This window comes from Capra hircus, chromosome 14, assembly GCF_001704415.2.
Source record: "Capra hircus breed San Clemente chromosome 14, ASM170441v1, whole genome shotgun sequence".
Lineage (NCBI taxonomy): Eukaryota > Metazoa > Chordata > Mammalia > Artiodactyla > Bovidae > Capra > Capra hircus.
In genome coordinates, this window is record NC_030821.1 from 46,939,361 (window position 1) to 46,956,201 (window position 16,841).

A 16,841-nucleotide genomic window follows, 5' to 3' on the forward strand; every position below is an offset into this window, starting at 1 on the left:
TGGAAGGAAGAAAGAAAGAAAAGACCTTAGTTCTTCCACCTATTCTTACTACATGCACAGAGGTCAACACCAATGGTTAGAAAACTTGTAAATGATAGAGCATGTCTGCATGCTTCAGTTGTGTCCAACTGTTTGCGATCCTTTGGACTGTAGACCACCAGGCTCTTCTGTCCATGGGATTTTCCAGGCAAGAATAGTGGAGTGGGTTGCCATGCCCTCCTCTAGGGCATCTTCCTGACCCAGGATTCAAACTTGAGTTTCCTGTCTTCTGCATTGGCAGCAGGTTCTTTACCACTAGCGCTACCTGGGAAGCCCCAATACATGAATCAGTTCAGTTCAGTTCAGTTCAGTCGCTCAGTGGTGTCTGACTCTTTGCGACCCCATGAATCGCAGCATGCCAGGCCTCCCTGTCCATCACCAACTCCCGGAGTTCACTCAGACTCATGTCCATCAACTCAGTGATGCCATCCAGCCATCTCATCCTCTGTCGTCCCCTTCTCCTCCTGCCCCCAATCCTTCCCAGCATCAGAGTCTTTTCCAATGAGTCAACTCTTTGCATGAGGTGGCCAAAGTACTAGAGTTTCAGCTTGAGCATCATTCCTTCCAAAGAAATCCCAGGGCTGATCTCCTTTAGGATGGACTGGTTGGATCTCCTTGCAGTCCAAGGGACTCTCAAGAGTCTTCTCCAACACCACAGTTCAAAAGCATCAATTCTTCAGCACACAGCTTTCTTCACAGTCCAACTCTCACATCCATACATGACCACAGGAAAAGCCATAGAGTAGCAAACACTAAATCTTTTTTCTGCTACAGTGTAAGAGTTTGATAAGAATTCTAGGCTAAACCAGAGCCAAAAGAAATTTTGAAAACCCAGGCCAACCCTCAGAGCCAAACAGAGAAAAATATGTTATTCTTCCCTCCCAACTTGTGGAGATAAATGGTACACAGATAAGGGGGCCAGATAGTATTTTCTGCACCTCAGCTCCTGGATCTGTTTTTACTTCTCTGCAAAATGTTTCTGAGGTAAATTAAAGGAAAGGCACAAATCTAATCTGTTGGCCTGGTTTTGAAAGTCTTAGACATATTTGTCTAAACAGTGATTTTCTAACGTTTTTCTCCTCTAGTGGTTCCACATGTAACCTCATTCAGAATTCCAAAATCTATAACAGAGAACTGGGAGCTGTTAGTGGACATGAAGGTGGGAGGCCTGAGGTTCCTCAAGCCTGGCTTCCCTTCTCTCTCAGGATTCCACAGAAAACCACAGATCCGAGTCACTCTTAAATTGAGTACCTGGACAGAAGGCACACCATGGTCATTCCTAGATGCTTGAAAGAAAGATCAGGGCTAGATTCTCAGATGTACTGTCAAGCCTGCCCTGGAGTCGCTGATACAGAGGCGGTCATGCCACAGTCATGAAGATGCTGTTGGAAGACGGAAGCCACAAAGGGGAGACATGAAAATGGGGAGTGGACCACCTACAAAAGCAAGCTGGCAAATTTCCCTTGTCATGAAATTAGGCTGAATGTACAAAGAAGCAGTAATTGACAGTCTTTCCCACCTCTAGAAAAGTACAGAAAGATACCAATCTATCACACCAAACACTATCCCTAAATCCACTCACTCTCTGGAAAAATCAAGTCTTTGTCCCAGAGACTAAAGACCAAGGGTGGAAGGGTTGACAGCCCTGTCAATATGATAGACGTGGTAAGTTGAGCCCCTGCTTTCAAAGTAGCCTTTCCCCGAGGTCCCAGCTGTCTGGCAGCAGTGAATTCAGATTGAGATGATGGGGCTACAAACTAAGGGGTTTAGTAGGATTTGTGGATCAACTTGCTGCCTAATGGCTCACTTCCTCTGAACTCTTAAGAAATTAAATCTGATCTATATAAAATCTTATAAGAGCAATTTCTTGCCTTTTTTTTTTCAGAACATTGATTCAATCAGCTAAAAATGCAAAATGTTAAATTCTAATCCAATTGCATGTTAAGTTTAATTCAAAATTTGGATCCAAATTAGTATATCATTTGCAAGGCACATTCATTTTCCCCTGTGACATCCTTGGAAGGTAAATAGCTGATAACCGCTACATATTTGCTCATATTTATCATACCTAAGACAGAATTCCTTGCTCTTCTACCCACATGCTCTCCCTCCATTCCTCATCCTAACATTTCCCCTAGTTATTTATGTAGAAACTGAAAATCATCCTTAATTTCTGTCTTTCATACCCACATTCAGTGAATTAGCAAATCTTGTCAGTACTACATCGAATATATGTTCCTAATCTGACCATGTCTTTATTTTAATTAATTAATTAATTTTTGACTGCTCTGAGTCTCGAGAGAGCTTTTTCTCTAGTTGTGGCAAATGGGCTTCTCATTGCAGTGGCTTTTCTTGTTGCGGAGCCCGGGCTCGAGGGCGCGCCAGCGGCAGTAGTTGTGGCTCCTGAACTGTAGAGCACGGGCTCAGTAGTTGCTGGCATATTTGCCCTGAGGCATGTGGGACCTTCCTGGATCAGGGATGGAACCTGTGTCCCCAGCATTGGCGGTGTATTCTTAACCACTGGACCACCAGAGAAGTCCAATCTGATCATTTCTTGGCCCTTCCAAAACTCTAGTCTGAACCATCATCATCTTTGGTATCATCTTTGGTTTCCATGCTGCCTACCCTTCATTCTCCAATTAGCAATTAGAGTGATCTTCTCAAAGCTTGAGTCAGATCACATCACTTTTCACTACCCTCCATGAAAACTCCAAATGGCCCATCATACCAAGAAAAATTCTGAATTATTCACCATGCTCTAAACTGCCTAGTAATCTAGCTTTTGAACTTACAACAAGTGTTAGATTAATTTCTGTCCAGTCCTTGAAGGTATAAAATGCCAAATGTAGGTGTTATTGGTAGTTATTGAGCATGCATGCATAGATCGGTAGTTATAGTTCCCAGTTTTTTCCTAAGCCTTCTGGAAAGAAAAATGCAACGAAAAATGAAAGATTAAGAGTCTTGAGGATTTTCAGTTTCCTGATTCCTGTTGTTCCTGAAACCTAGGTCCTTTCCTATCATTCATAGGATTTCAGTGTTCAAGTCTTTATTGGATGCTTAGAGCCAGTTCCAATCAGATTCATGTTGATTTTGTAATTTACAACCAAAATCTCAAGTAAGAGAGGAGTATGTGTGTATCTGTGTGTGTGCATTTGTGTATTGGTGTGCTTGTGCTGAATGTCTAATATTGAATGCTTGCTGCTGTTGGTGTCCAGTCACTCAGTCATGTTTGACTCTTTGCAACCCTTTGGACTGTAGCCCACCAGGCTCTTCTGTCCATGGGATTTTTCAGGCAAGAATACTGAAGTGGGTTGCCATTTCCTTCTCCAGGGGATCTTCCCAAACCAGAGATTGAATCTGCATCTCTTGGGTCTCTTGCTTTGGCAAGGGGGTCCTTTACAACTAGCATCACCAGCAAGGAGGTCTTCTGAGCCCAGCCCATTTTTTCAGCCTCATCTCCTGCCATTTCCTACCTTAAGCACAGTGTTCTCATAAGACTGAAGTTCACGCAGTTTTCTAAATATTTCCTGCTTGTATTTTGGCATGTGTCTAATCCCCAGGTAGGGGACTCTTCTCTACTATCCTTCTTTTTCTCTTCTCTTGTGCTGTGCTGTGCTTAGTCACTCAGTTGTATCTGACTCTGAGACCCCATGGACTGCAGCTTGCCAGGCTCCTCGGTCCATGAGGATCCTCCAGGCAAGAATTCTGGAGAGGGTTGCCATGCCTTCCTCCAGGGGATCTTCCCAGTCCAAGGATAGAGCCCAAGTCTCCTGCATTGCAGGTGGATTCTTTACCGGCTGAGCTACCAGGGAAGCCTTCTCTCCTCTTGTATGCATATATAATTGACTAAGGCAGAATCAACTTTCAACACTTAACTTAGGTATCACTTCCTCCAGGAAGTCTTCTCTGATACCCTGAGATATCCTTTGTGAGTTCCATTTCTTAGTCCTGACACTTACCACAGACTGTTATAATTACTTCCCCCACTTGACTGCAAATTTCTTAGGACAATGACAGTGTCATTCATCTTTGCATCCCTCATTCCTAGGACAGTTATTAGAATAGACAGTAAGTCTTCAACAATGTTTCATGGATTGATGAGTGGATCAATGAATAAGAGAAGTACTGAGTGGGTGGCTGTATTAGGAGGCCTCTAAATCTCTACTCCCTTTCTGTGATAGTTCCACCCACACATAAGTGACCCCTGAATTATCATATGCAGTCCTTTAAAATTGAGCGTGGGCGAGAGAGTGGGACTGAAGTTGAAGACGAGCAGGTTCCCAAGGATGTTTACACACTGCATCAACACTCACTGCTATCTCAGGCTTTTCCTCAAGGTGTGCATATACACCAGCACCTCCTGGAACACATTTACTGTGATCTCCTAATACATTTTATCTGGGATCCAGCATCCCATGCAACATACAAATTCATCTATTCACTCTGCCAACCATTGTACAATCACATATCAAATAGTAACAATGTGCTGGGCAGGATGGTAACCTTGTAGATATAAATATGAATAGTTCAGCATCACTGCTATTATGATAATATTTTAGAGGAGATCACCAACTCTTGTCCTGGTTAACTTCCTAGCAAAGAGGGAAAATACCTCTTACAGTTTCCTACAGTAAGAGGGTAGGAGTGAGTGCTTACTGCTTTTGGGTAAAACAACAGTTTCCTCCACTCTTCCTGATACATGCACATGTCTCCACCACCATCTCTTGGATTTCCTTCAGTCTCTTTTTTCACTACAACAAATTTTAGTTGAAGCCCCACCCTTAGCCTACACCACATTGTCCCCCTACACAGGCATAGATATTCACACCTGCTCCAGCTGGTCAACCAGGCTGCTCATATGGAATAACAACTCTAACTGGAGCAGGATGGTGGTTTTACAATTGACCAGAGGCTGAACTGCGTTGAATAGATGGAAAGCCTAATGGGGGAATATGTCAATACTAAGAGAGACTTTGAGAAGCTGAAGAGAGAAAAGCTGAACCATATGGTTGCAACAGAGAACTTCTTTCTCTGTCATCTTCCTTGGGGCAACTACCAAGCAGAGAAATAAAAGTTTGATGAAGACACACAACCATTGTGGATTGAAGTTATCCACTAAAAGACATCTGGAGCTATTAGCTATCCATGGCACAGGTGACAAAGCCACGATTCTCTACAAGGACTCTTGTATGAAAATAGAATGGATGGATGAAAGGATGCGCGGATATATGAATAGACTGACGAATAGATAGGTAATAGATTTACATCTTCTTCCTTTTAAAAAAATATTTTGTCACCTTTTTAATCTATTGTATATTATCATAATATGATATGCTTATATAGCTCAGCTGTCTCCATATTGTGACAAATATTGAAAATGAGCAATTAATCTTCAATTGTTCCATTGTTCCTAATCTTACTGATGCTTTTATAATATTCTCTTCTTTCAAATATATTTAGTCTAAGAAACTTGGCTTTATTTTGGCATAATAGGAAATCAAACAGCATTTTAGGACTTTCTTGCTAATCATATGAAATAAGAAATAAAGTGCCTGGCATGGTGTCTGTTAAGTTCAGCATCATTCCTTTCAATCCTTAAGTAAGCAAGCCATGATTGTGTTGTGGATGTCAATGAGAATTAATTAGTAGTTAGGAACTAAATTTTAGGGAGTTGGGAGCAGGCGGAGAAGGCAATGGCACCCCACTCCAGTACTCTTGCCTGGAAAATCCCATGGATGGAGGAGCCTGGTGGGCTACAGTCCATGGGGTCGCGAGGAGTTGGACACGACTGAGCGACTTCCCTTTCACTTTTCACTTTCATGCACTGGAGAAGGAAATGGCAACCCACTCCAGTGTTCTTGCCTGGAGAATCCTAGGGACGGGGGAGCCTGGTGGGCTGCCATCTATGGGGTTGCACAGAGTCAGACACGACTGAAGCGACTTAGCAGCAGCAGCAGCAGTAGCAACAGCAGCAGGAACTAAATATAAAAGCTTCCTTACTGTTCCTTATGATGATTTAAATATCCAGATGTGCTTTCTCTCCCATTGTTATGGATTCCCTGCAGTCAGATTTTCTGGGAATCAAATTGTGGTTCTGCCATTTTTCAGCTGTGAGACTCCTCCCCTCTTCTGTCAAGTCACTTAATGCCTCTAGAGCTCAGTTTCTTTGTGAAGTAGGGACAATAAGAGATAAAGATAAAGATGATATATTTTTCTTTTATCATAAAGAAAATAGTAAGACATTCAGTGGATATGAGTTTGAGCAAGCTCTGGGAGTTGGTGATGGACAGGGAAGCCTGGCGTGCTGCAGTCCATGGGGTCACAGAGGGTAGGACACGACTGAGCAACTGAACTGACTGAAGACATTTAAGGGTTTACAGAAGTGTTCTGCATGTAGTGAATACTCTCTAATACAGAAGTCTGGTCTTTCCAGCTCTAAACTGGAGGAGAATTGAATTCTTCATCAGAAAAACAACTGAACATTTGGAATGTATCAGCCACAGCTTATAGACTAGAAACCACACAGAGGTAATGCCACAACAGAAATAAGGCAATGATTTGAGCTTTGTATAATTCTTTTACAAACTCCATGGGATTGATTAGCTTCAGGTCTCTAAAATCAACAATTAGCATTTTAGGAATATGTAAAAATTGCCTAATGCAAGTGTAAAACAGCCTTTCCTACCTTCTTTATGATGGTTTACGGTTGGGGAATTGAATTTCAGCCAAATGTTATCAATCCAAAAGTAATTTAGGACCAGCCCAAAATACGTAACATGGAAATATTACGTGCAACTCAAAAGTAAATTAAGTTTTTTTACGAGAGTGAAGGGGAAATCCAGACTTTGGACTTTTTTTTTAATTAGAAAGAACTGTTAGAGGTTATTTGAATAATAATAAGCAAAGCAGAGGCTTTCCTGGTGGCTCAGATGGTAAAGACTCTGCCCCAATGTGGGAGACCCAGGTTTGATACCTGGGTTTCGAAGATCCCCTAGAGAAGGGAAGGGAAACCCACTCCATTATTCTTGCCTAGAGAATTCCATGGACAGAGGAGCCTGGCGGGCTACAGCCCATGGGGTTGCAAAGAGTTGGACATGACTGAGTGACTAAAACACACAAGCAAATCAGAGCACACAAGCACTTCATCTGTTCTTGGAATTACCACAAAAATATGCTAGATTATTTTATGATTAGCAGTGAAGCAAAGATAAAACAAAGAAAATACAATCAAGAAAGTAATTTATAAGCAAAAAATGAAAAGCATAACTTCTACACTTGCAACATATACATCTTGAGGTTCACATTTGCATTTCAAATAAGCATGAGATCACATTGGTTTTCCAAGCTTGAAGATGTCCCAGCACAGGGTGTCGACTGAAAATATAGTCACAACCTGAAAATAGAGTTATTTAATTTGTTGGGAATGTTTAGGACTCCAGGCTTGGGAGACAGTATCTCAGTAGCTCTGAGAAACCTGCTCCAAGGAGGCAGTAGGGGAAGTCAGGCCATCTACAAGTTTGCAACAAATGGAACAAGCAGTCTGAACATCAAAGATCAGGTATGAAGTTATGGAATTTAGCATTCTCTGTATGGGAAGATGCAAGCCTCTGGGCTCACTGAATTCATTCCTTTCATATGCACCTCAGCTGCTGCTGCTGCTGCTGCTAAGTCGCTTCAGTCGTGTCCAACTCTATGCGACCCCAGAGACGGCAGCCCACCAGGCTCCCCCGTCCCTGGGATTCTCCAGGCAAGGGTACTGGAGTGGGTTGCCATTTCCTTCTCCAATGCATGAAAGTGAAAGTGAAGCTGCTCAGTTGTGTCTGACTCTTAGTGACCCCATGGACTGCAGCCTACCAGACTCCTCTGCCCATGAGATTTTCCAGGTAAGAGTACTGGAGTGGGTTGCCATCCTATCTGAGGCCAATCCTGTTTCCTTAATCATCTTAAGGAGTGGCAGATTTGCTACTTGCATTCCCCCAGCTCCTCAGCAATCACCATGGGGGGTGGCAGCATCCACTGGATCCCAGTTTTGGGAGCCCTCATTCACACTTGAAGGCCAGAGATCGCTGATGGCTCTGATACTTTTTGTTTATTTATATGGCAGGAGATATTTTCATTTCACAGTGTGATGTCTTTCTGTTTTAAATTGTTGTTGTTCAATTGCTCCGTTGTGTCTCACTCTTTGTGACCCCATGGACTACAGCATGCCAAGCTTCCCTGTCCTTCACTGTCTCCTGGAGCTTGCCCAAACTCCAGGGATGCCATCCAACCATCTCGTCCTCTGTCATCCCCTTGTCCTTCTGCCTTCAATGTTTCCTAGCATCAGGGCCTTTTCTAATGAGTCGGCTTTTTAAATTTAATTAATTAATTAATAATTTGGCTGTGCTGGGTCTTCGTTGCTGTGCAGGTTTTTCTCTATCTGTGGCAAGCGGGGGCTACTCTCTAGTTGCTGTGCATGGGGTTCTCATTGTGGTGGCTTTACTTGCTGTGGAGCATGGGCTCTAGAACTTTTAAGCTTCAGTGTTTGTGGCACATGGGCTCAGCCTGGCATTAGTTGTCCCACGGCATTTGGGATCTTCCTGGATCAAGAATTGAAACCGGTGTCTCCTGCATTGGCAGGCAGATTCTTTCCCTCTGAGCCACCAGGGAAGCCCCAGGGTGATGGCTCTTGAAGAAATTAGAAGACACATTCTGTGTGTACTTGCAGCCATGTGGTTAGCGTGTCCCATGGAATAATGGCAGTGTGGAGTCTCAACTGTTAGATCAGTTTGCAACACATAGTAGTATGCAACTCAGAGCTCATCATTATAATGGGTAAATTAGACAAAGAACCATTTTATTTTTGTCTGAACTCTCAGTTTTTCATATTAGCAAGCCTTAATAGCACAAGCAAAAAAGAAACCAGGAGAGAATTTGCTCAAAATAGCACAAAGAAGAGGAAAAAAAAAAATCCTGGAAGCAACAACAACAAAAGCCCTTTTCTTTTGGCACTGTTACCTCGGTTCCCCGTTTCTGTATATTTTAACTTTTATTCTGTTTATCAGTTTCTATCTAAAAAATAATGACTGAGCCAAATTTTCATTCTATGTAACTCTATGAGGATTCTCTTTTGCTTTCTTAGAGTCTAATTCTCCCATGGCGTTGCATGAGATGTAAATCTGACCCTAAGGGAGTATTCTTTCAGTGAGAGGAGAAACTCCCTTTCAGGGCAGCATGGTATCATTTAAATGTTGTGGGGTTTTTTTAATGTAGTCTTTAAGGGAGATATAAAATTTATAAGTGGTAATGATATCATTTTAATCATTTCAAGCTAATAGACCAACACAAAATGAGAGTGTTTTCTTCTTAAGTGAGTTTAATCAAATGCAGAGTTTGGGAGTCTCCAATTTAGGGATACTTCTTCCAATACTCACTCTTCTTGCTGAGTCACTGTGGTTTTCCTGGAATGGGTTTCTGAGGGTTGGAATTCACATGGGGTAGCGTTTTTTTTCTGTCTTAAAGAGCTTTTTAGACACCCCCGTCTTCCCATATCCAACTCTTTCTCTGATTCCACTTGCTCTCCCGAGTCACAAGCCTGAAGACATGCCTCCATGAACAACCTGCAGGATTATGTGGCTTCACCTCTTCCTGGTTCACCAGACAGAACTCTTCCTGGAGACAGCACTGAGAGGGATGGCAAGCCAGGCTATGGAGATTCAACCTAGTCTCAGTAAGATATTCATCTCCATGCCCATGTACATTGTGTACTAATGATTTTTTTTTCCCTTACCACTATAAAGATTTGGTGTTAACCAATTCTATGACTTTAATACAGGTATACCTTCTCAGTGCCTTGCCAGTTAGTAAAATTTGGGCTGTGTTTTTTCCTTTTTAGGGGAGGGGTGGTATTTTTAAGGAACTGATCAACTTTCGTCAGCAATACTTGCTTTCCACAAAAATATACTATTTCTTCAAAAGGACCGGAGAATGACTTTTTGGCAAGTATGGCTTTTATGGTTAAATAAAAATTGAAGAAGAGAAAAAAGAGAAAAGAAAGACAAATAGGCTATGGATACAATTAATGCCTAGGATTTAGGCTCTTTTCCTTTAAGACACAGATACCTTTTCTCTCATGTACTCTAGAATAGTGCTCTCCAATAGAACTTTCTATGGTGATAGAAATGTTTTGTCTGCACTAATACAATTGCCAGTAGCCAAATTTGGTTGCTGAACATTCGAAATGTGGCAAAATGTGATTGAGGAAATGAATTGTTTTGGGGGGTTTTTGGCTGCACTGGAGCTCTGTAGTGGGACACCGGCCCTTCTTTGCCGTGCGCTGGCTTTCTCTGGTGGCGATAAGCAGGGCTGCTCCCTAGCTGTGGTGCTCAGCCTTTTGTTGCAGAGCGTGGGCTAGGATGCCCAGGCCTTAGTAGTTGTGACTCATGGGCTTAGTTGTCCTGCAGCATGTGGGGTCCTGGTTCCTGAACCAAGGATCAAACCCATGTCCCCTATACTGGCAGGCGGATTCTTAACCACTGGACCACCAGGGAAGTCCCAGAGGAAATGAAATTTTAATGCTATTTGATTAATTAAAATTAAAATTTAAGTTGCCCTACCTCACACTATTTTGGATAGTGCCATTCTTGAATCTTGGGTTTGGTAATGTTGAGTTCATTTTTATTGTTCCCATTAGAGTAATAGATATTTACACTTCCTCATATTATTTTCAAATCTGATTGCCAAAGATAAAACACAAACATTTGGAATTACCTTCTTTTTATATATCCCAGGGAGAAAATGTTCTATATCAGCCTCTCTAAAAACTTACCCTGTTGCTGAAAGTTCATTCACCTTTTATTTATTTAGAAACAGTTTATTAAATGAAGATGGGAAAAAGCCAAGCATGATCTATTGTCTGGGAAACCTGGCTCCTAAGTATGGTTTTGGTCTTTTCAACATAAAATTACTATGAGGTCAAATTTGATTTGTATTTGCTAGCTAAACACTTTTTGATTTTTAATTGTTACTTACTGCTCTAACAGTGCCTTCAGAGTCCATGCTGTAGGAACAAGTCATAATAAATTCCTTCCAGCATTTCTAGAATTTTAGTAACTGCTCTTGGAAGGTACCCAAAACGTATTAGCATTGCACCAAAGTCTACCCAACCTTGGGTTACAATAAAACCACCCATATGTTTTTCCTGAATGCTTTATAATTTATTATATAGAATACAATTTTAGCAAAATTATAATAAAGGTATTTATGACCTAATTGATGAAATTCAAAATAAATGAATTTGAAGCAAATAGATAGGTATGTTACTGAAATACCTGATTTTAGTCATTCAGATATTTCAGTTTGTGAAAGTTGTAGTGAGCTCAACCATGTAAAAATCTACAAATGATATGTTAAGTGTTAGTATTCCCTACAGATATCACTTGATGGGTTATTAGTGCTTTGTTTAAAATATTGAGCACCATGTAAGGTTTATATTAACTACTGTAATAACATACTTTCTAATAGATAAAATTTTAGATAAACTTAAAAATAAATCAGGAAGGACTCCTTAAGACTACACCCATACCTATGGTAATATTAAAATCTGTGTGTAGGTAAAAACAAATACTGAAAAAGAGCAGTCTTTAAAAGTCTTTAGAGACTTCCCTGGTAGTCCAGTGACTATGAATTCACACTCCCAATGCAAGGGGTCTGGGTTCCAACCCTGGTTAGGGAACTAGATCCTGCATGCCTCAACTAAGAGCTTACATGCTGCAACTTAAAAACTCCATGTACCGCAACAGAAATTGAAGATCCCATGTGTTGCAACTAAGACCTTGCGCAGTCAAATAAATGTTTTAAAAATTATTTTAAAAGCATATTTAATTACACTTGGAAAAAAATCTCGGTATCAACAACATATAATATTAAAAATTCAAGTTTGATAAAGTAATAAGTAAAATAATAAAAAAGAAAGTAATGAATACTTATTTGCTAAAATAAAATGATGTATTTAAAAGAAGAGGGCAAATATTTTCTTTTCTTAATCTTCCTTCCGTCATAGCTGAAATACAGTAAGAATTCTAACTAGGGAAACATAGATGATATTAAACATGACAATCTGAAAAAACAATAAATCACAAAAGGTGGGGGAAATGATACCCATGTAGATAAATCTTTTTAATACATTACTAGGATCTAGATATTAGAGAGCTAACCTTAACATTAACCGTTACCTCCACACTTAGGTGTTTCTGAAGAGATAAAACATAAGACCAGGAGTGGTTTTCAGATATTGGACACAAAGCCATGAAGGTCCTTGAGCAGAGTTGGTTTACAGTCTTTACTTTGTTACTTACCCTCTCTGCCTACTGAGCTAAGGAAAGAACCAGTGATGAGTAGGGGAAAACAGAAATTCCCTAATTCTCCACCAAGATATTAAAACCACCTACATATTCTTAGGGAGCTTATGTATAGAAAAATTTAATAGCAATATAATGCTTTCATATCTTCATGAAACCATAGAAATGAGAGGTGACTTTAAAAGAACACAGTTCAAGTACAAGATAGTGGGTATTTAGGCCAATAATTTAGATGTGTACATTAAGGAGGTAATGATTCTCAAGAAATTTAGATGAGAAATTTTGTTTAAATGCTACTTTTTGCTGTCATTTAATTTGAAAACTGTTAAGGTGAGGAAAAACATGAAAGGCAGTTTAGAAAGAAAGCCAGTCTCAAGAGACGAAACATGATATGTAAACTGAGTATAATGGAGAAGAAAAGTTCAAGAAGTCACAAGCAAATTCAGGGATGTTGAGAAACCAGTTCAACTTCCTTGAGTTTTTATTCATTAAGTATCCTGATTCCAAAAGTAAAGCTAAGTGATGAACTTCGAAATACCATGGGCAACATGGTTTTGACTGACCTAGAGTCTTATTAAAATGACTTTAGAGTTATCAGTGATTACGTAAGCAAAATAGTCTCTTGGAGAATAATTTTTAACAGTGGTTTCTAACAAAATTTAGAAAAGAGCTACAAAACAATTAATACTTAGAGCCACTCTGATAGGGCTATTGTGTATGTAACCAATGGACATTACGGAATAAACTTGCAATGGCCTGTTTGCACAAAGCATTGAAATTCTGATCTATGGTTATTGAATTAGAGAAACTTGGAGTTATAAATCATCTTTTTAGATGTTGCTAATTTATCCCAACCCTTTCTGCAATACCCCAGCTGAAGGCTCATGCAGTTTCTTCATAAACACGAACAGCATCAGAGAATTTAGCAGATGGTTTTTATTTTCAGAGAGTTTTATTTGTTAAAATGTTCTTTTTTGTAGAGTTCCTAAGTGCATCTATCTTTAACTACCCTTCTCTAGTACTAGTTATATTTTTCCAAGACACTAAAAGTAAGCTGAGACCTCCTCCCCAGAAAACCCTGGCCACTTGTTAAGTCCTCTCTTCTCCTTAGCTGTTTTCAACATTACTTACTTACCATGGCTTACAGTCTTCGCCATCTTTTCTAGGTCTCTCCTGTTTGTCTATGTCCCTGGTAAACTAGGGACCCAAGAAACTGGCACAGCACCCCAGGTGTAGCGAAGTAAGTAAAGTAGGACTGCCTTCCTTAAGTGGAGCACTGTGCTTCCATTTAAGATTGGGTCAAGTTCTTTGGCAGCTACATCACACTGCCAACTCCTATTGGTCATGTGATTCACAATCTAATGTTAGCTACAGGTGTTTCGTAGATAAGCAGGTTCATTCCATGCTCAGTTTGCAAAGAATACTTATCGTAAGTGGATGTAAATTTTATGTTTCTGCATTAATTGAAATAACCATATAATTTTTTCCTTTATTCTATTAAAAGAATGAGACAAACCTCACTGATACATTTTATAAATGCATAAATGGAACCAGCATGGTATTGCTGGAATCAATCCAATTTGGTCATAATATATTGTCTACAATATATATTGCTGCATTCTACTTGCACATATTTTGTTTAGAACGTTTGAATCTATCTTCATGAGTAATATCAGCCTAAATTATCCCTTTCTTACAGATTTGCCAGGTTTGAACAGTAAGGTTAGACTGGTCTCATAAAAATGAAGTAGGAAGTGTTCCCTCTTTTTCAGTTCTCTGGAAAAGTTTGTATGCTAATTCTCCCGTAAATGTTTGGTAGAGTTTGCCAATGATCCATCTAGTTCTAGTTTGTCTTGTTTGTTTTGGTTATTCTTAAAGTTTTAAAATTACAGAATTAACTTCTTAAATAGCTGTGGATCTTTTGGATTTTTTTTCCATAATAGCTGTTTCATTAATGTCTGGTCTTATTTATTTCCTTCTTCTTTTTGGATTAAGCTGCAGTTCTTTTTCTATCTACCTGAGATAAATGCTTCTCATTTCTTGTCAACCTTTGTTCTTGTTGTATATATGAAAACTGCACCTGGTTAGGTTTTAGTTAATCCAGTATTATTTTTGCCTTTAATGGCATAATTTAGTATATTTAACTTTTAATGTAATTACTAATACCTTTTGACTTAAACCTATCATTTCACTGTGACTTTCTATTCATCTTGCTTGTTCTCTATTACTTTTTCATTCCATTCTTATTTCAGATTAATTATCTTTTCCATTTATTTCTTTATTGGTTTGGAATTATATTTGGGAGAAAGATATTTTGTTAGTTCTTAGCTTACAAATTATAATGTGTACCTTGACTCAGAATCTGATGTTTGATTTCTCCTTCCAAACAAAACTGAGCAACATGGACTAGATTTATCCTCCCACCTGAAACAATTGAAAAGCTAGATGGAATATATGAAAAAAATCTCAAAAGGTACTGGACATAAGGAAACCAAGGACTGTGATCCCTGAGAGGCAATCAAGGAGTCAAGCCTTGTGGTGATCTCTGCTTCCTGCCTAGAGCAGGTCAGTAAGCCTTTGTAGACTGTGGGATACAAGGAAACCCCTGAGGCCAACTGGTGGCAGCTCTGCCCTATGGATCTGTAAAAGTTTTGTCTCAGGTATTTGGTTGGTGGCTCAGTGGTAAAGAATCCACCTCCCGGAGACAGAGGTTCGATCCCTGGATTGTGAAGATCCCCTGGAGGAGGGAATGGCAACCCACTCCAGTATTCTTGCCTGGGAAATCCCATGGACAGAGGAGCCTGGCTGGCAACAGTCCGAGAGGTTGCAAAGAGTTGGACACCACTGAGCAACTAGGCACACACTGAGAAGCAAATGACTCAGCTGCTTCACTTTGACTCTTCACTGTCACGCACTGGAGAAGGCAATGGCAGCCCACTCCAGTACTCTTGCCTAGAGAATCCCAGGGATGGGGGAGCCTGGTGAGCTGCCGTCTATGGGGTCGCACAGAGTTGGACACAACTGAAGCAACCTAGCAGCAGCAGCAGCAGCAGCAAGCATACCTTTTATGTGTAAACCAACTAACCCAAAGCCCATACTCCAACTGTCTTCTTTATTGAACATTCATACTCTAGGAGATAATATGCCTCTGCCCCAGTCTCCCTGGGGCTAAGTACCAGACAACTAAGGATCAATTGAGCCAACTCTAATTACTCAAGTTATCCTAAGTCTGGTCCACTGCTTACCTTGCCTCACGTATTCATTTCCATGAAAACCACACTATTATCCATGCTTTCCCCACTCTTTCTGCCTCCTGACTGACACTGTTGCTTCCCCTACATAGCCATGCATGACATGCCACACCTCTTGTTTCTAGGGAACAGTGAATTAAAACTTCTTCCTTCATGACACTCATTACCATGTCTGTGTGTCTTAACATAGCTGGTTAAAACAAGTCCTAATAGCCAAAGTGGAAAACCTTGTAATTCATGAAGCACTGATAACAACAACAACAACAAAAAAATACTCACCTCAATAGAGGGGGGAAATTAACTATAGGTTAGATGTTGCTCTTATCTCATGTAACAAAGGGTAAAACAAGAGCCTAAAAGACACAACTGATTCCAAATAATGTAACCACATTATTTTTGCCCCAGAATAAAGCTGCAGAAAATTTATGGCAATATAAGATGTCTAAGACTCAAATAATACACCCTTTTGTGATCAGCATCAATAAAAGTCACTGGGCATGCAAAGAAACAGAAAAATATAACCTATATGAACATGATTCTGCTATGACATAAATGATAAATAGAAAAGTGCTTTAAAACAGTGCTTTATTATGTTAGAGAAACAAATGAACATTTTAAGGTTGGAAGGGTCTAAAGCTGACACAAATGAAACTTCTTGAAATGAAAATCAAAATGATTGAGATGAAAAATACACTGAATCAGATAAATGGAAGATTGGACACTGAAGAAGAAAATATGTTTAAACCTGAAGACATAACAGCAGATACTATCCAAAATGAAACAGAGAGAAAAAGGGCTGCAAAAAAAAAAAAAATACTGAAGATCGGTGATCATTAAACTTTAGGACACATTTGTGCAGCCAAATATACATAACATTGCACTCTCTGAAGGAAAGAAAATAGGAGAGAGGAAAAAATACTTGAAAAATACTGACCAAAAAGTTTTCAAATTTAATGAAAATTGTTAACCTACAGGTTCTTGAAGCTCAATAACACCAAACACAAGAAATACAAAGAACAGTACATCAAAGCTAATCATAATCAAAATGTGTTTTACGGCAGCCCACCAGGCTCCCCCGTCCCTGGGATTCTCCAGGCAAGAACACTGGAGTGGGTTGCCATTTCCTTCTCCAGTGCATGAAAGTGAAAACTGAAAGTGAAGTCGCTCAGTCGCGTCCAACTCTTAGTGACCCCATGGACTGCAGCCTACCAGG